The sequence below is a fragment of the Paroedura picta genome, chromosome 3 (genome assembly GCF_049243985.1).
Source record: "Paroedura picta isolate Pp20150507F chromosome 3, Ppicta_v3.0, whole genome shotgun sequence".
In the NCBI taxonomy this organism is placed as follows: Eukaryota; Metazoa; Chordata; class Lepidosauria; order Squamata; family Gekkonidae; genus Paroedura; species Paroedura picta.
In genome coordinates, this window is record NC_135371.1 from 143,543,719 (window position 1) to 143,557,959 (window position 14,241).

The 14,241-nt window shown below is 40.6% G+C and overlaps 1 long non-coding RNA gene across 2 annotated transcripts; it reads left to right on the plus strand.

Annotated features, from left to right (window-relative positions):
- The first annotated feature begins 43 nt into the window (after positions 1-43).
- LOC143833040 (uncharacterized) lies at positions 44-10,934 on the plus strand. 2 transcript variants are annotated; one of them, XR_013229503.1, is made up of 4 exons: positions 44-166; positions 2,359-2,439; positions 2,555-2,640; positions 10,835-10,934. It is a non-coding gene; the product is annotated as an uncharacterized LOC143833040 (long non-coding RNA). The 2 variants fall into 2 exon arrangements; XR_013229502.1 differs by lacking the exon at positions 10,835-10,934 and having other exon boundaries at positions 2,555-2,930.
- The last annotated feature ends 3,307 nt before the right edge of the window (positions 10,935-14,241 follow it).

Here is a 14,241-nt window from a genome sequence, read left to right on the forward strand (position 1 = left end):
GAGTCTCAGTGCGCAGACGTTCTTTCTACGACCAGAGCTTTGATTTCTGGGTAATGTAGTTCTCCCGGAAATTCCACGTTAGGAAGGCTCCTTGGCGTGATGCTCTAGGAGTCATCTATTTTGAGGTATCTGGGCGTGAAGTGAGATCTTAGATCGTATCAAAAAAGTAAGTAGGAAATGGAAATGGCAGCTCACCGTTTAACCGTCTGTAGTCCGTAGCAGCAGAGAAGCTTTGGTAGCATGTAACCACGGTGCAAGACATATTTTCTACTTGTTTGTAGTTTCATAATCATAACGTATACATTGCCACACTGCATTGTTGTCTATAGCTCTGCATCCCGCAATGACCAATATAGGCGAATTCACTATTTCCCCCCTCATTTGTAATAATGTATATTAATGTACCATTAAACATGGAGACTGGATTCTTATCTAAGGTAGCCAATGAAACTATTCTACATTAATGGAACTTTTAAAAATTATAAAAGCAATTACAATTCTGCATGGGAATGTTAATAATATAGTAATTTAACTTTTAAAAAATCATATTAAGTGAATTCCAGCCCTCTGTGTTGACTCATTCCATAACAATGCTCACAATATGTGTTGTTTTAAAGTCACACTGGAATGTTCCACTTCAATATTTAGTAGAGTAAAGTTCTTGCTTTCAATCAGGATTTCTTGATCTACTGTTGAATCAAAGGAAGATCTTTTGATTTCAGGATTTTGGGATTGAAATTCTTGCTGGAAATAATAAATTGAAGATGAGATTGGTCTCTATTTTATATCTATCTGCTTGTACACATATAACGAATAGTTTTTCAAGAAGCTTTTTTCTAATAATAATTCCTATTTCTTGATCACCTGCACTCATACCAACCCCAGAAAAACAAGATTCTGGTACCCAGATGCAGTCAATAGGAAAATAATAAAGCTATGAGGGGTCTGCCCCTCTAGATTAGCTATTCAAGGCATAAACATATACCTGTTTCAAGATGCTGTTTGTATCTTCAGTTGTCACACCAGTGTCTCTGGACTCCATTTGTTGTTTTAATTGTGCAGGAAACAGATGGTTCTGTCTTACAATTTTATCCTTCCCTTCCTCCTAAGAACTCAGGGTGGTATATATGGGGTCACCTGACTCCCATTTTAACCTTGAAACAGTCTGGTGAGGTAAGTTTGGTTGAGAGAGAATGTGTGGTCTAAAATCACTCAGTGAACTTTACAGCAGAAGCCTACTGGGACTGATATGGGTAAGGTGGGTCCAGGCAAGGCTGACTCTGATAGCAAGTTGGGGGAGGGGTAAGATTCCATAGCCTCAAAGGGTAACTCCAAGGCAGCAGTCACAGTATGACTTCTTTATTGAGGTCTCCAACCCATAAAACAACTAGTTCCTTACTCCCCTTGGCAGTTAAGCTCACTCCCACAGGTTCAGTTAGTCTCTCTTGTCTCTTCTCTACTTCAGGACACCTCCTGATCTCTGGACCACCTTCTTAAGGAGGTGGCCCAACAACTGTCGATTGTCTGTCCCTCCTGGTCCACAGTCCAACCCACTTCTTAAGCCCAACAAGATACCCTCACCCCAGACTACAGCTGCAAACACCAGCCCAGCTAACAGCATGCTGGAATATTTTTCATGATTTGAGATATCAGGAAGTGATGGCCATGCCTCCCTGCCAAACCCCCAGAAATGAAATTCTGCTGGAAGTGATGCCACCCAGACACTCCTACCCTATGTAAAAAGCCCTAGATGCTCGGGGGGGGGGGGGCATGTACACGTGCAGCTTCCAGTATGGCAATAGCGCCCCCAGGGTAGTTTGGGGCCAAGAATATTGCACAGGGAGAATGCTGAAGCCTCTCTCCCCCTCCCCACAGTCCCAATTGGAATCATGGCCCTATGCACTTAGGGACTGGGAAAGAGTGCTACCCCAGCCTCACACTACTGGTTGCCTCTGCAGGATGGATTTTGGCACTTGGTAGGAGCATGAGGCAAGGGTAGGCCTCTTGCCCACCGTCCCTACCTCCAAGGTCCAGAGCACCCCAGGAAGCCCGCCCTCATCTCACGCTACTGGCAGCAGCCAAAAACCTGAGCCCAGGATAGGATCCTTCACCTACCCCCCCCCCCCAGATTTAAAAAAGAAGCCACCCACCCCGACCCCCAGAAAAGACCCACCCACTCCACCCCTTGGAAGGACTCAACTTGTCTGACAAAGATTTGTATGGCCAAGGCCCCTTCACTTCCCACCCCCTCCAGGCCCGTCATAGGCCACTTGGGAAGTGAGTGGGTCGATCTACCCAAATAAGGGTAGCAAATTAAAAAAAAAAAAAAAAACAGCTTTTCTTTTCCTCTTTGCTCAGAGCCAGAAACAGCAGACACAGGGTAATAGGGCTCTCTCCAGCCGCCATTTTGAAAAACCCCACACTGCGGTACCTTTGAAGGTAACAGAATAAGAGTACGAAATAGTATTGTTTATGTGACAACTACCATTAAACAGAAAAGACTGAAGAAAATATTGAAAATGTTAATAGAGTATACTTGAAATTTATTTTTCAGCTGAACTTATCCTTGAGGCATTCCTAAGACCCTTTGGAGATTGTTTGACATATACACATGTACCAGTGTTCTCCCTTGAGAAAGTGGTAGGTGAAACATTGGGGCGAAGTCTCTGTAATAAAAAAAGAAAAATAATTTTACTTTGTATAAATATCCAAAGATATGTCTGTATAATTGGTTTGTTATCTGTTGTTTAAAGAAGATAAAACTCAATAGTTTGTTATAAATGCTGATTTTTATTTATACTTGGTGCTCTTTATGGTGACTTTCTTACCAGTCAGAACCCCCTGAAACATTCTTCAAGCTTCAAGAAATGTCAGAAGTGGTGTGATAGTGCAGAATATGGTTGGGAAGCATAGCTTAGTGCATTCCAACCTGGGACCCCTCCCTTCCCCTCCAGGTCCATCATTGGCCATTGGGGGGAAATGTGACCATATATGGTCATATCACTTGATAAATGTTTTAACACATTTTTTAAAATATATAAACATTAATTAATTCCCACCCAGGAAACCCTTCCAGAGCCATCAAGAAACCCTGGTATTTCACAAAACCCTGTTTGGAAAAGCCTGTTTTACACTCAGTCACACAGTAAGGATCCTTGTGTTGTAGTGGTAGCTGCTGACAAAGCGAGGGGGGGGAGCAAAAGTCTCACCTGGCCCCACCCAGTCTTCTAAAAACGTTATGGGTGCCAGACAAAGGAGGACAGTAAATCCTGCAATGGGGGGGGGGTCGGTGAGTAGCGGGGCTGCCTTTAAGTTTGCTATAAATTTGACTTTAGATGAAAAGAATTCTGCATGTGTTCAGAAACTTGGCTTCTTCATATTATGTCAAGTATGGCAAATAGTGATGAAAAGATAAATCCCTTTCTCACAGTGATTTATACCTTGGCTGTTAGAACCTTTTTTAAAATAGGCTGAAACGTGGCATGTGACGCCTCACATATAGACTTAGACATAGAGAACTCTAAAAATGTTTTTAAATCTAATTTTGGCACAGTGAAGTTATAGAAGTATAGAACTGACATTATGCTCACATTGTCTTTGAAAAATATTTTCTCTTGCCAAATGGCTGCTGCATTAGAGGGTCCAGTCACCTGAAAGCACTCTAATCATAGAATCATAGCGTTGGAAGGGGCCATACAAGCCATCTAGTCCAGCCCCCTGCTCAACACAGGATCAGCCCTAAGCATCCTAAAGCATCCAAGAAAAGTGTGTACCCAGCCTTTGCTTGAAGACTTCCAGTGAGGGGGAGCTCACCACCTCCTTAGGCAGCCTATTCCACTGCTGAACTACTCTGACTGAAAAATTTTTTCCTGATATCTAGCCTATATCATTGTACTTATAGTTTAAACCCATTACTGCGCGTCCTTTCCTCTGTAGCCAACGGAAACAGCATCCTGGACTCTTCCAAATGACAACCTTTCAAATACTTAAAGAGGGCTATCATGTCCCCGCTCAACCTCTTTTTCTCCAGGCTGAACATTCCCAAGTCCTTCAACCTATATTCATAGGGCTTGGTCTCTTGGGCCCAGATCATCCTCGTCGCACTTAACTATCTGAAAATCCAGATGTAGATGTCAAATGTAGTTTGAACATTCTTTGGCATTGCCCGTCTTTGGGATTGGAATGTAAACTGGCCTTTTCCAATCCTGTGGCCATTGTTGAGTTTTCCAAATTTGCTGGCATATTGAGTGTAGGACTTTTACTGCTAGGAAATCCATAGAGAGGCTTTAGGTATGTGTCCTAATGCAAAATGGTCCATCAGAAATCCATTAGTAAGGCTATCTCCCCCCCGCCAAAAAAACAAAACAAATTATTTTAAATCTCAATAGACCTTATTTAAAATTGGCCTGATCTAGGCTAAAAGAGGATAGGATTAATGTATCTTTTGGTATTGTACAGAACGGAGAATTGCAGCAGCCATGTATTTTCTCATTCCTGAACCAGAACTAGTGTTGCCAGCCTCTAGATGGGTCTTGGAGACTTTCTGGAATTACAACTTATCTTCAGACTACAAAGTCCAATTTCCCTTAATGAAATGGCTGCTTCAGAGGGTAAACAGCATGGCATAATCTTACTGATGAGCTCTGCTTTGTCCCCAAACTCCACCATCCTCATGCTCCCTCCCCCCCCCCAAAAAAAGAAATCTCCAGGAGTTTCCCAACCTGGAGCTGGCAAGCATAGCTACATCCCACCTTTGCTAGAATGCCTTCCTCTAAGTGACTGCAAGATGGAGCTCTTTCACCGGGTGTTGGGTTGAGGACAGGATATGGACTTAATACAGTTAAAGGAACCTAACCTCGCTCTTGAGAAAGCAATTGAGATATGCCAAGTGGCTCAAACAACAGTGAGTTAATTGCAAACTATGGCAAATGTTTCTAAACAGCTGCATGAAGTGACACTGATAAAGGAGGAGCATGATGAGGCTCCACTACAGATGCTTAGATTTAGAAAACCACATGCTGAGTGGAGATGTGACAATGGATAATGGGGTTAAGAATGTTTCCAGTGTGGGATGGTGCATAAGACTCAAGTTTCCAGAATATGAGAAAATTTGTCACAAGTGTAGAAGAAAAAATCCTTTTGCAAAACTATGTACTATAATATTGACAGGTCATGATAAAGGACAACAAAGATTTGGGTTTACACAGTTTTTTAAAAAAAAATAGAAGTACTGTCCCATAATGCTGGCAAACTGGATGCATTTCAAGCCCCTGGGTGACATGCAGATGTAAGTTTAACAGGATGTACAGTAAAGTTTAAGTTCAATACAGGGGGCAAAGCAAATTGTCTGCCATTAAAAGCATATAATGACTTCCAGGTCAGAAAGTATTTCAACAGAAAAATCAATACTTTTGGGGCAGATAAAGGTATTCCCCTATGCAAGCCCTGAGTCATGGCTGACCCTTGGGGTGACGCCCTCTAGCGTTTTCACGGCAGACTCAATACGTGGTGGTTTGCCAGTACCTTCCCCAGTCATTACCGTTTACCCCCCAGCAAGCTGGGTACTCATTTTACCAACCTTGGAAGGATGGAAGGCTAAGTCAACCTTGAGCCAGCTGCTGGGATTGAACTCCCAGCCTCACGGGCAGAGCTTTCAGACTGCATGTCTGCTGCCTTACCACTCTGCGCCACAAGAGGCTCTTTTTGGGCAGATAACAGGAGTGTAAATTATAACTGATAGGATTATAGCAGCAAAAACCCCTAAGGAGTATTATCAGATTTTGAATCAAGTAATGGAAACAGCAAAGGATAAGAATGTAAAATTTAATAAGGCAAATATTCAATTTAAAGTGGATTCTGTGAAGTATATGCCCAGGGGGTTAAGCCAAATGAAGAGAAAGTAAAGGCCATTAGAGAGATTCCATATTCATAGGATAAAAAGGGTGTTCTATCCAAAGGAGACAGAGCTTAATGCCCCTCTATTTTAAGAAAGGATGTTTTATTTCAGTGGATGCCTGAACATCAGGAACCATTTGAAATGCTTAAAAAGCAGTTACTTCAATATTTTTTTTTATAGAAGATTTTTATTTTTATTTTCCAGAGTTAAGGTAAAGGTAAAGGTATCCCCTGTGCAAGCACTGAGTCATGTCTGACCCTTGGGATGACGCCCTCCAGCGTTTTCATGGCAGACTCAATACGGGGTGGTTTGCCAGTGCCTTCCCCAGTCATTACCGTTTTACCCCCCAGCAAGCTGGGTACTCATTTCACCGACCTCGGAAGGATGGAAGGCTGAGTCAACCTTGAGCCGGCTGCTGGGATTGAACTCCCAGCCTCATGGGCAAAGCTTTCAGACGACTGCCTTACCACTCTGCGCCACAAGAGGCTCTATTTTCCAGAGTTAAAAACAGTGAAATACATGCAATCTACATTGTCAGTACAGAAAAAAGGAGGGTTATGCTCTTCATTTAATACACTTAGTTCCCCGTTTCAATCCCCTTTATATTATTTTCTTAAACAGTTCAGGTAAGGGCCCCATTGTTCTTGAAAGGCCTCTTCTGTTCTTCCGTTAACTATTAGTGTCAGTTTAGCCATCTTGGCAAAGTCAGCTAGTTTATTCAGCCAGTCTTCTGTCGAGGGTAGCAGTTACTTCAATATTTTGATTTAAAAAACCCATGGTTGTTCAAGCAGATGCATCAAAAGATGAGTTGGGAGCCTATCTACTTCAAGAAGATAAACCAGTCTCCTATGCATCTAGATCACTTACTATATCAGAATAAATTTATGCTCAAATAGTGGAGTTACTTACTGTATTGTATGCCATGAGGAAGTTTCATCAATATATATTTGATAAGGTTGTTTTGGTTCAGACAGATCATAAACCACTGAAGGTAATTTTTTAAAAACATATTGGTAGTGCTCCTGCTCGGTTACAATGTTTGTTTTTTCAGCTTCAAAGACAGCAACTTAATGTAGTATATATTCCTGGGAAGCAGATGTTCCTAGCTGATACCTTATCAAGGGCCATTGTGGGTGCTCCTGTAAGTGATGAGGAGCAAGTAGAAGGCGAGACTATGGCACATGAAATAAATACTCCAGGAATGAATCCAGAAGGAATAGCAGCTATATAAAAAGCAACAAATCAAGATGGTCAAGCATTAGTGACCTTCATAAGACAGGATGGCCATATTACTGTAAAAATGCTTCTTCATGTATGAAATCGTTTGGCCAGTAATGGACTCCATACATTATGAACAGGGTATTCTCAATGTGGGTTAAAGGGTGGTTATTCCTGTGTCCCAAAGGCAGAATATACTCTCTCCGTTTCATAAGTCACATTAGAGAATCCAGAGGACTAAAGCTAGAGCAAGAGATTTAGTGTATCGACCTGGCATGAATAATGACATTGAGACATTTATTGGAAAGTGTTCTGTATGTGCACAGTTTGAACCAAGAAATCGAAAAGAACCACTTATACCACATGAGATTCCTGATCTACCATTGGAGAAAGTAGGGGTAGAGATATGATTTTTCTCGATTTTTTTCTTGTGATAGACTACTATCAAAATAGTATTGAGCTTATCAGATAAAACTGCAGAAACTGTTACTGCCAAACTTAATGTGATATTTGCTCAGCATGGCATTCCTAAGAAAGTTGTGAGTGATACCATCCCATTTGCTAGTCAGGAGTTTAGGCAATTTGCTTGAGAGTGGGGATTTGAGCAGTGTCTCAGTAGTCCAGGGTATCCACAATCAAATGGGATGGTTGAAAGAGCAATTTGTTCCATAAAGCAACTCATTTGGAAGGCAGAAGAGGCACAAATGGATGTACACTTGGCATTGCTTGAATATCACAATACACCTGCAACAGGAATGGTGTATCCCCCAGCTCAGAAGCTGATGGGTAGAATGCTCAGAAGTAATCTGCTAGTAACCATTGAGCTACTGCACCTTAAAATATTTAGTGGGGTGCAAGATGATCTTCAAAGGGTACAAATCAGACAAAAATATTTTTTATGATTGAACAGCAAAATTCCTTAAACCATTACAAGAAGGGGACAAGTCTGGGTGGAAACTTTAAAAGGGTGGTTTCCTGCCCTGGTAATACAAAAATGTAATCAGTCATGCACATATGACCCCTGATGGTCATAATTACTAGCAAAATAGACATAAGTTGAGGTGTGGTTCTGGAAGTGATAATCTGGAGCTAGAATCTGGTTCTAGAATTAATGATATTGAGTAAGAACTGGAAGTAGCTATCAAAGGGCAATTAATCAATCTTGTAATATGGAGAATGGGAATATGGAGGCAGTTACATGGGATTGTAATGACAGTAGTATAACAGGCGGGACACATGACAAGCAAGCTGAAGAATGATCTCCAAGATATATAATATCTTATGGTAGACCTGTTTTCATACCTGAAAGATATACTCCATGAAAATTGTACAATTCTAGGGGAGATGTTTTTATAGAGAGTTTTTGTCGTACAGTTGTATGGAAGGTGGGGGGTGGGGTTTGTTTGTTTTGAAGGGAGATGTGATGTATGTCTCTTTAAGTAATTTTACTCTCTTAACACACCACCAATGCTTTAAGCAATCTTGCTTTCTGGTTGATTATCCTCTCTTTACTCTCGCCTTTTTCGTGTTTCCTGGTGCTGCTTATTTTATTTATCTTGCCAATAAACTGGCATGTGTTTAAGGAGACAATCTGGACATTGTTCTTTGAGTTATCAGAGACACTAGAATGCTATTTGATCATATTATCCATGCAGCTACAGCTATAACCTTATCTGTCCCCTGATTCCTGCATCATTTATGCATTCTTCAGGTGTTAGCACTGGTCTTTATGTCATGCATCATTTCTTATTGATTTCCCATATTCATCTGCTCCACCCATAATGCACAGGCGTCTGTGTATTCTTCTGTTTTGCAAAGAAAACTATCCTCTCAGTAATGATTTACAAATACCTTTTGCTGTTCAAATATTTGATATAATTAAATTCACACAATGTTGGATTCATCTGCTGCAAAAAAAAATTGCATTTTAGTACCTTTAAGGAAAAGGCAGGATTTTTAGTTACTCAGATGTTAGATGGAAGCAAAACTAACAGATTCACAGTAACAGATTTTGACATTTTCCAATGTAATTCTCACAAGGGGGTATATTGCATTTTCTCTGTGGGCAGATAAATTAACTAGAAATACACGTTTAAGTTGCCACTTTTGGAAATAACGACATCAAGAGATCAGACATCTTGCTGGTGTTGCCAGGTTACAGTCCAGAGATCTGTACTGTGTGTTTACATTCAACTGAAGATACATGTATTGAAACAGCAGTGACTTCTAACAGGTTGTCCCTGTGGCTCTGTAATCTCTCACCTGTTATGCAACCTACCTGGAGAATTGTTTATTATAGTAAGCATTAGAGAGGAGCTGGTGATAGAAACAAGCAGAGGAAACTACATAAATGGGGTATGTAAATGCAATGTAAATCTGGCAATTCTACATTTCATTCGTAGGGGAGATGCTTCCCCTCTCACCTTGTTTCTGCATCCACTTTAGTATTACATGATAAGATAGAACTTCTGCTTGGCTTTGACACAGCATAACTGCTCTTATTGGAATACTGCTGCCACTTGGATAGTTATTCTAGAATCCACAGCTGGCTCATTGAGGACCATGTTTGCCCATAAGATCATACCCTGTAAAGACTAGTAAATCTTGTTGGGGGCTTAATGCTGTGATGCATTACCTTCAAGGCCATACGCGGTCAGGGCCCAGTGTACCTGAGGGATCGCCTCCCCACCTATGCCCCCAAAAGAGCTCTGCGCTCCCCTGCCACCAACCAGCTAAGGATCCCTGGCCCTAAAGAATGCCGCCTGGTCTCAGCCAGGGCCAGAGCATTCTCTGTTCTGGCCCCCACCTGGTGGAACAATCTCCCAGAGGAGATCAGGGCCCTGACGGAGCTTAAACAGTTCTGCAGGGCCTGCAAAAAGGAGCTCTTCCGCCAGGCATTTGGTTGAGACCAGACACAATCAACAGCGACTGAAAGGCCCCTGCTCCCCCCCTGCCCCCTCTCAGAATTCCACCAACATACTCTGGACCTGTTTGTATTGTTGCATTGTTGTATTGTCTATATTATTTATACTGTTACATTGTTATACGGTTACAACCATTAGTTATTATTGTAAAGTTATTCACATGTTTATAAATTGTTTTATGTATTGTTGTTTGTTCTTATGTAAACCACCCTGAGCCCCCAGGGAGGGCGATTTATAAATAAATAAACAAACAAACAAATAAATAAATGCTACTAGGATGCATGCCACACAGAAGAAAAAATGTAACACTTTTTTCTCGATTTCCTCCATTGCTGCATCTGTTAATTGTTTTAGGCTGTGTACACTCAGACATATGGTGTAATCCTACTGATGTGAGAAGGTTGTCTTGCCTTAGTTGCTGTGCCAGAAAAAAACATATAAGTCCCTCAGATGAAGGAAGAGACATCATTTGAACACATGAGCATGAGTAGTTAGACTTCAGCATTGACATCAGGGTTTTGTAGAACACATAAATATCTATGCCACTGAATCTGGCCTATACACCAATCTGCCTCTTCAGAGTTGCTCCCTTATTGAATAGACTAAAGGCAAATGCTGCCCAAACTATGCCCAAATTGAAAGTACTTTCAATTGTATTTATAGCACCCTTGCCAGAACTATTGGTTACCCCTGCATGTGAGTTCTGTGGTTTTCACTCATCTGCTTGTTTAGGTGAAACAGAGTTCCTGTAAAGATCCATTAGTTCTTCACATGTTTATCCCACCCTTTCTCCAAGGAGTTCACAGTGGTGTGCCACCCCTTACAGCAATCCTTGAGATGTTATCCTGAGAGAGAAAAATGACGGGAACAGGATTTTTCATCAAATGCAAGTAACTGCTTCACTGATTACCTGGTCTATGTAAGGCTTTGAAACTCCAGATCTGAAACAAAATTCCTGGCTGTGTTATGCATGGCAGGAAACGGCCCAAAAAGACATTGGTGTTTTTATTTCTGCATGTGGAGCTGGTTTTGCCACAGGAAAGCCACCACAGTATTTTTGATTATGCATGGCATTCCCCCCTCATAGCAGCCACTGTGCCTTTTCAGTGCAGTATTTAAAACTTTTGAATGCATAAACGCTAGCATATTTTTGACCTCCTCCCCTCTGCTACCATACACCAATGGGTGAAGGGACAGCCTCTAGTCCCTCGTCCACCAAGGGGAGCCTGAGGCACTTGTTTAGCGCAAACCCACCCACCTCTGTTATGGCAGCAGAACACTTGCAGAAATTTATTCATTCCCTCGAAGGCATTTGCAAAGCATTTCAATCCACACTCTACAAGGAACAGCATACCTCTGAGGAGGAAATGTTGTAGTGTTTTGAAAAGGCTGTGTGCCCTGCCAGTAGCATGTGCCAGAGTGATGGTCATGTTACATTATACCTGACCATGGCCTGCCAATGAGCGTGTAGCACAATGTAGAAATTGCCCCCCCCCACACTATTTGCCATCATAAATCCTTCTTTGAAGCAAATGCATACAGAAGTAAGTCCTTACAGAAAAACCTGACCATTTTAAAAAGTGATGACTTAAAAGGGTCAGCATACTGACTTCAGTAAAAAAACTTTCTATGCGTTATCCACCCTGGTCCATTAAATTCTCTTTAGCACATTTTGTGAAACCTTCCCCTTTAAAATACATGACAAACAAAGGTATTGCAGGGCAGAAAAAGGACACACTTGACAGGATAATCCTTTGAAGAGTTCTACAGTTTAAATGCTGTGATTTCTCTGCATAAGACTGAACTATAAACTTATCTTCCTTTCCTTTTCTATATTAAGCTCAAACCAAAGACCTTAAGCATAAAACCAATGTATCACAACAGAGCAAAAGAGACAAAGCCAAGATAACTTACCAGAATACAACAGAAACAACCATAAAATACCAAAGCGATAAAATACATATGTCTCAAATATATAAATATATATATAAGATACAGGAGGATAATATATAACAGTGGACATATACAATTATTCCTAAAGTCAGCAAGATAATGCTCATTTTAGAATTTTAAGAATGACACCTTAATTCTGCATTAAGTCAAGTTATTTATGGATCAAGATCTGTTAACAATACAGATACCACTAGGGGTGAACAACAGTAATAACAGTATTTTGGGGGTTTGAGTATATTTTAAAATATTGGTATTTTCCCCATGCAGGTATGTTACTTGGATTTGATAAATATTTGTGAATCCTGATTTTTTTTGTTCTACCTGCCTTGAGCCAACTGCAAAGGGTAGGCTATACAAATAAATTATTATTAATAATGTTATTATCCCAAAGGATATAATTGAGAATCAATCAGGAGATAAATGGGGCTTGGTATGCTGTTATCAAGTTATTTGTGTATCAAGATCTGTTAACAATAGAGATATCAATAGGGGTGAACAAAAGCAACAACAGTATATATATTTTTTTGGGGGGTGAGTATATTAAGCCACCAAATATTGATATTTTTCAGTATTCCCAAATCCCAGTACTGGTATGTTTTTTTGCATTTGATAAATATTTGTGAATCCCATTTTTTTTTTTGCTCTGCCTGCCCTGAGCCAACTGGAAAGGGCAGGGCATAAAAATAAAATTATTATTATTATTATTATCATCATCATCATCATCATCATCATCATCATCATCACCATAGGATATACTTGAGAATCAATTCAGAGATATATGGGGCTTCGGTATGCTGTTTTTTGAGGTAGAAACACCATATTTGCAGCATAGGTGCTGATGCCTCTCCTCAACCCCTCCCAAGTTTCAAAAATATTGGAGCAGGGAACCAAATTCTATTAGCTCCCAAAGAAGGCGCCCATTCTCCATTGCTTTCAATGTACAGTGGAACAGGCATTTAAAGGAAAGCAGATATTATGCATCCCATATTAAAAAGCAGATATTATGCATAACTTCAAATAGATTGGTACCTCAAAGCAAGGTATTTGGGGACTTTGTAGCTTGCAGAGGGGGAAAGAAAGGGGAGAGAATGCACTCAAACCCAGCTCTCCAGATTAGAAGGCTTTGCTCCTAACCATTACACCAAGCTGGCTTCTTATAATTTCTTACATCCAGTGAAGGGTAGAACTGCTTACCCCACGATTGTCAATTCTGGACTGAACAATTCCTGAAGATGTAAGGGTGGAACTTGGGGAGGGCAGGGTTTGGGGAGGAGTGGGACCTCAGCAGTATATAATGCTACACACTGTCCTAAGCAGCCATTTTCTCTAGGGGAACTGATGTTTCCAGCCTTGAGATCAGTTGCAATTACACTTGGAGGCTGACCCTATGTTATCATTGCAAAGACCAAATAACTTCAGTTTCAGAAAAAGAAATGTTTATCCCGAAGTGTATATGACTAGCAAAAAGAAAACATGTATAACTGAAGAACCCACCTAACTGCCCAGAGAGTAAACATCATGTAACCCCTTAGTAGATCTGAAACTGTAAAATAGGCAGTATTGATTGATATATTTTAATAATTTAAAAACCAAATTAATAGTTAATTTGTTTTATATGCATATCTATATCATGTTTTAATCTGATGTTACTTGCCCTGAGTCAACTGAGAAGTGCAGGATATAAAAATAAATTTATAACTATTATTACTCTATTCTGCTTCATGACAATGTTATGTGATTTTCATAGAATTACCCATACATCCAGTAACAGGATATACAATATTTTTGTTTCAATTCTGTACCAGTTTTTACTTGGCACTTGAGTGGAGGGATGATGTTCTTGCATACTTAATAGATGCTAGCAGATTAAAAGTTAAGAATTGCTGGGTTAAAATGGACCGTGTGTGCAGGTGGAACGTCATTAAGCAGAGACTGGGATGTCTGTAGTGGAAATGTTCTAAGTCAGTGGCCCCTCTTCTATTACAAATACGATCTTTTCTTTCACATAAAAATGCTGTGATTAATGAAAATTCCCTCCTTAGCATCACAATGGGAACAATGGGAGCTGCTTGGAGGTCCATTGGGTATCAGGGGAGCCAGGAATGCCAATTGGTTCGCATGGGCTCCATTGATATATACCGCAGCACACCAAACTGCAAAGATCACGAGGAACAAATTTAGAAAAGCCTGCTCTGGGTGTGGTGTGACATCCTATGGAGTGGAAAAATGGCCCTTAGGAGCAGTGTAAAC